The sequence below is a fragment of the Manis pentadactyla genome, chromosome X (assembly GCF_030020395.1).
Source record: "Manis pentadactyla isolate mManPen7 chromosome X, mManPen7.hap1, whole genome shotgun sequence".
In the NCBI taxonomy this organism is placed as follows: domain Eukaryota; kingdom Metazoa; phylum Chordata; class Mammalia; order Pholidota; family Manidae; genus Manis; species Manis pentadactyla.
In genome coordinates, this window is record NC_080038.1 from 71,857,570 (window position 1) to 71,864,108 (window position 6,539).

General features: G+C 38.7%; 1 pseudogene; it reads left to right on the forward strand.

Moving 5' to 3' along the window:
• The first annotated feature begins 3,040 nt into the window (after positions 1-3,040).
• Positions 3,041-3,592, forward strand: LOC118934464 (gamma-glutamylcyclotransferase-like; annotated as a pseudogene).
• The last annotated feature ends 2,947 nt before the right edge of the window (positions 3,593-6,539 follow it).

Below are 6,539 nucleotides of genomic sequence, written 5' to 3' on the forward strand. Positions count from 1 at the left end.
TTATTTGGTTTAATCCTAATTGGGTTTTCTCAGATTCTTGAGTCTGTATGTTTATGATTTTTGCTAAATTAGTTCTCAGCCATTGTTTCTTTGAATATGTTTCAATCCCATTCTCTTTCCTCTGATTCTGATAATATGAATGTTATCTCTTTCATTGTTTTCCCATAGGTCTCCTAGACTGTTTTTGTTTCCCACTTTATTTTCTCTTTGTTGTTCACATCAAATTAATTTTGTTAATTTGTCCTCAAGTTCACTGAATTTACCTCTGTCATTTCCATTCTACTATTAATCTCATCCAGTTTTTTTAATTCAGTTAACTCATACTTTCATTTTTAAAATTTATCTTTGGTATTTTTATGCCTTCTATTTCTTTCCTGAAATTCTCTATTTTTCATTTGTTTCAAATGTGTTCATGATTACTCATGGAAACCTTTTCTTTGACAGATGGATTAAAATCCTTGTCAGATAATTCCAACATCTTTCATGAAAATATATTGGCATCTCAACTTTCTTTTCTTTTTCAAGTTGTGATTCTCCTGGTTTTTAATAAAATGAGTGGACTTATCATATTTAGTTATAGTACACAGGTCTGTGGAGGCGGGTAGAAATTATCTCCCACTGGACTCCACTTACACAGCCCCCCAAAAATTTATAAATGCTGACTCACACTACCTCATTGAAGACTTGTGATTTTTAAGCTCAGTCCCCTGATCTAAACCAGGAGCTAGAAGTATATCACCTGCCACACCTACCACAGCCTGTTCCACCTGGCTGATGCTGAATGATAATGCAGACTCAACTCCCAGCTAGGCTCTGCTGGCAGAGTGGGGGACATGAAATATAATATGCCAATTAATCCCTCTTAGTACTACTTTATTCACTCATTGTTGCTGAATGTGGGTGGAGAATTTTCTCTGGAACCCTTCTAACAGTGGAGGAAGTGAGGAAGCAGAGTTCCAACTAGCCTGCCATGCTTCCTTATGTCTTGGTGCTGGTTTGTTGTGGAGGCTGAGCTTCTTGATGGATCCCACTGAGACTACCATGTGGGGATGTAGTAAGAATCTAGAAGATATATGTTAGGTAGATAGATATTAAATTCTATCACTATCATGCATCTTATATTGTATTATAGGAATATGCTATAAAATAGAAATAAAAAGTGAACTAAAATTAAAAATTCTTTAAAATAAATATTTTGGAATTTTTTTAGTTTTTAAAGATTGAGGTTTTCCTTAGATTACAAAGCAGCATAATCTTAGAGTTTATTAATGAAAATACAAAAATGAATCACAACCCAGGTGATTCAATTTGGTAATTATTTCCAGTGATAAATTTTCTTCTACAATGATTTCTTCTGACCTTTGGTAACATACATCACTTGTTAAATACATGCTGTGATTTTTTCAGAAATTTAATCATAAGTGCTACTAGGTGATAATACAAGAAATGAGGAGTCTTTATTAATCAATACCAAACAAGAAAATAAAGAGAGCTATATTCTTGCAGTTGTTTGCAGAGCATTTTATTAAACATAAATTTTAATTTCTCTGCTACAAATGCTAAGGGGATCTAGAATAAAAATGAATTATATAAACAATACAAACACCATAATGAAAACATCAATGGGAGCTTATTGACTTCCAATAGAAAGGAGTTAAAAGTTAAAAAATTTTGGTATTGTTCTTTTACAAGTGTCTTTTTTAAAGCTTGGCTAAGATATTAAGCCTTGAGTCAGGCCAGTCTGGGTGCCTAATCCATTGATACCATCCTATGTCAACATGTATATATTTGTTGGGGATTTCCAACTCAGTTGTTAATTTTTCTATTTGTAAATCTCAAATTTAATCTATTTCATGAGCCTTCACTTATCACTCAAACTGAATATATCTCCTAATTTGGCACTTACATACTACTTTCTGACATCTGTTGTATTATTGTTATGTATTATTTACTGTCAAAATATTTTGGCATCCTGATGTGCAAGTATTACTTCTTCAACCAAAAAATAAAATTTTACTGCAAAAATCAAGATTTCCTTATTTTTAATGGCTGAATAACATTTCACTATATGTATATGTGCCACATCTTCTTTATCCATTCATCTATTGATGGACACTTAGGCTGCTTTCATATCTTGGCTATTATAAATTATGCACCAATGAACATAGGAGTGCATATACCTTTTCAAGTGAGGGATTTTGGTTTTCTTCAGTATATTCTCAGAAGTACAATTGCCAGGTCATATGGTATTTCTATTTTTAGCTTTTTGAGTAACCTCCATACTGCTTTCCACAGTGGTTTTACCAATTTATATTCCCACCAGCAGTGCATGAGTGTTCCCTTTTCTCTGCATCCTCACTAACACTTGTTATTTCTTATTGTTTTGATGTTAACCATTCTGACTGGTCTGAGGTGATACTTCACTGTGGTTTTGATTTGCATTTCCCTGATGATTAGTGATGTTGATCATCTTTTCATGTGCCTGTTGGGCAACTGCATGTCTTCTTTGGAAAAAATGTCCAGTCACAGGGATGAAAGTATAACAGTAAAGAATATAGTCAATAATATTGTAATGTCTTTCTCAACAGATAGTAACTATACTTACTGGAGTAAGCATTTAATGTAGAAAACTGTGAAATCACTATGTTGTACACTTGAAACCTGTATATGTACATCAACTATACTTTAATAAAAATATATTTTTAAAAGGTTTTAATGTAGGAATCAGGTCATATATTTCTGTATCCTTCACAGTGTTAGACCTACAGTCATAATATTAGAAAGCCTTTATTGAACACTTACTATGTTCCAGAAATTGTGTATGTGTTTTACATGTATTATCCAATTTAATTCTTAAAAAAAAAATGAAAGAAGGAATTACAATTATTTACATTTTACAGATAAAGTGAAGAGTGGTCAAGAAACTTGCCAAGCCCTAACTTGAAAGTGATGAGGCAGCAGTTACTGGACTGAGGTCTCTGGTCTTCCTCTGCTCACACCCCTTTTCCTACCTTTGGGATGTGCAGGCATCTGGCAGGACATGGTGAACTTGGCCTGCCAAGACCTCCAGAGTCAGGAGGAGGAGAGATTTTTGTACTTTGTTTATGGCAGCATCCTGCTGAGGGAGCTGATTCGCCTCCACAACCCCTTGGCTGTGTTCAGTTGCATCTCTTGCCTGAAAGATTTTAAGCTTGACTTTGACAATTCCCAAGGTAAGACAAGTGAAACTGGACATTGAGGTATAGGCATCATTTTTCAAAGTCCTGGCAATAAAGTGTGGGAGTAGTATGGAAAATGAACAAAGGCAATTTAAGCTTTCTGGGTAAGCAATAAGGGGTTAAAATGGAACATATGTCCCAATAAGTTAATATTTACACACAAGAAGTAAAAGAACCTGTTGATTATCAGATGAAAAATTATGACAGTGCACCCTCTTCACCCCAGTATGAAAAGGTCTTCTGCTTGGGCACAAAAGAGAATTGTTTATCAAAAAAAGTTAAATGAAATAGAATCAAATGACTACAAAGGAGAAGTCTCAGAAGAAATTGAAGACTTTATCAAAAAGGGAGAAATAAAACTCATTATTACTTAATAGAAAATATCGGATGGGCGGAAGATGGCGGCGTGAGTAGAGCAGTGGAAATCTCCTCCCAAAACCACATATATCTATGAAAATACAACAAAGACAACCCTTCCTAGAATAAAGACCAGAGGACAGAGGACAATATCCTGACCACATCTGCACCTGAGAGAACCCAGCGCCTCGCGAAGGGGGTAAGATACAAGCACCGGACCGGCGGGAGCCGAGCGCCGATCCCCACAACTCCCGGCAGGAGAAGAATAGGCAGAGCGGGAGAGAGACGGAGCCCAGGACTGCTGAACATCCAGCCCCAGCAATCCGGGCCAGAGTGCATGGCCCTGGATACTAGGAAAAGAGGGAAGCAAGAATAGTGAGCGGGCACCGGAGGCCGGGCGCCGGAGGACATAAGAAAAGCAAGCGACCTTTTTTTTTTTTTTTGCTGTTTTGTTTTGGCGAGTGCTTTTTGGAAGTCTTAAAGGGATAGGGCCCCCAATACTAGGGAAAAATGGCAGCAAGAACAGTGAGCGGGCACCGGTGGCATGGCGCCGGAGGACACCAGAAAAGTGAGAGACTTTTTTTTTTTTTTTTTTGCTGTTTTGTTTTGGCGAGTGCTTTTTGGAAGTCTTAAAGGGATAGGGACCCAATACTAGGGAAACAGGGCAGCAAGACCGGTGAGCAGATGCCTGAGGCTGGCGCCGGAGAATAAAGAAAAACGAGCGGCTACCTTTTTTTTTTCTGTGGTCGTTGTTTTGTTTTGGCGGGTGCTTTTTGGAAGTCTTAAAGGGGCAGGGTGGGACACTTAATCCAGAGGTAGGGAATCTGGGGATCTCTGGGCACCCTAACCCCTGGGCTAGAGGGAGCAGGGAGGCCCCTCACAGAGATAAATAGCCTCCAGGCCGCTCCCCCTCCAACGCGACTCCACCACTTTGGAGCAGAGGCCCGAACCAGGCCACACCCACAGCAACAGCAGAGATAAACTCCATAGCAGTCAGGCAGGAAGCAGAAACCCTGTCTGTGCGCAGCTGCCAAGCACAAGCCACTAGAGGTCATTGTTCTCCCAGGAGAGGAGGGCCACAAACCAACAAGAAGGGAAGTTCTTCCAGCTGTCACTCGTTCCAGCTCTGCAAACTATTCCTATCACCATGAAAAGGCAAAGCTACAGGCAGACAAAGATCACAGAGACAACACCAGAGAAGGAGACAGACCTAACCAGTCTTCCTGACAAAGAATTCAAAATAAGAATCATAAACATGCTGACAGAGATGCAGAGAAATACGCAAGAGAAATGGGATGAAGTCCGGAGGGAGATCACAGATGCCAGAAAGGAGATCGCAGAAATGAAACAAACTCTGGAAGGGTTTATAAGCAGAAAGGATAGGATGCAAGAGGCCATTGATGGAATTGAAACCAGAGAACAGGAACGCATAGAAGCTGACATAGATAGAGATAAAAGGATCTCCAGGAATGAAACAATGTTAAGAGAACTGTATGACCAATCCAAAAGGAACAATATCCGTATTATAGAGGTTCCAGAAGAAGAAAAGAGAGGAAAACAGATGAAAAGTATCTTAGAAGAAATAATTGTTGAAAACTTCCCCAAACTGGGGGAGGAAATAATCGAACAGACCACGGAAATACACAGAACCTCCAACAGAAAGGATCCAAGTAGGACAACACCAAGACACATGATAATTAAAATGGCAAAGATCAAGGACAAAGAAAGAGTTTTAAAGGCAGCTAGAGAGAAAAAGGTCAACTATAAAGGAAAACCCATCAGGCTAACATCATACTTCTCGACAGAAACCCTACAGGCCAGAAGAGAATGGCATGATATATTAAACGCAATGAAATAGAAGGGCCTTGAACCAAGGATACTGTTTCCAGCACGACTATCATTCCAATATGACGGTGGGATTAAACAATTCCCAGACAAACAAAAGCTGACGGAATTTGCTTCCCACAAACCACCTCTACAGAACATCTTACAGGGACTGCTCTAGATGGGAGCACTCCTAGAAAGAGCACAGCACAAAACACCCAACATATGAAGAATCAAGGAGGCAGAATAAGAAGGGAGAGAAGAAAAGAAACTCCAGACAGTGTATATAACAGCTCAATAAGCGAGCTATGTTAGGCAGTAAGATACTAAAGAGGCTAACATTGAACATTTGGTAACCACGAATTTAAAGCCTGCAATGGCAATAAGTACATATCTTTCAATAGTCACCCTAAATGTTAATGGGCTGAATGCACCAATCAAAAGACATAGAGTAATAGAATGGATAAAAAAGCAAGACCCATCTATATGCTGCTTACAAGAAACTCACCTCAAAACCAAAGCCATGTACAGACTAAAAGTTAAGGGATGGAAAAACATATTTCAAGCAAACAACAGCGGGAAGAAAGCAGGGGTTGCAGTACTAATATCAGACAAAATAGACTTCAAACAAAGAAAGTAACAAGAGATAAAAAGGACCTTACATAATGATAAAGGGCACAGTCCAACAAGAGGATATAACCGTTCTAAATATATATGCACCCAACACAGGAGCACCAGCATATGTGAAACAAATACAAACAGAACTAAAGGGGGAAATAGACTGCAATGCATTCATTCTAGGAGACTTCAACACACCACTCACCCCAAAGGATAGATTCACCGGGCAGAAAATAAGTAAGGACATGGAAGCACTGAACAACACAGTAGAGCAGATGGACCTAACAGACATCTATAGAACTCTACATCCAAAAGCAACTGGATATATATTCTTCTCAAGTGTACATGGAACATTCTCCAGAATAGACCACCTACTAGGCCACAAAAAGAGCCTCACAAAATTCCAAAAGGTTTAAATCCTACAACCAAATTTTCAGACCACAAAGGCATGAAACTAGAAATAAACTGTACAAACAAAGCAAAGAGGCTCACAAACACATGGAGGCTTAACAACACGCTCAT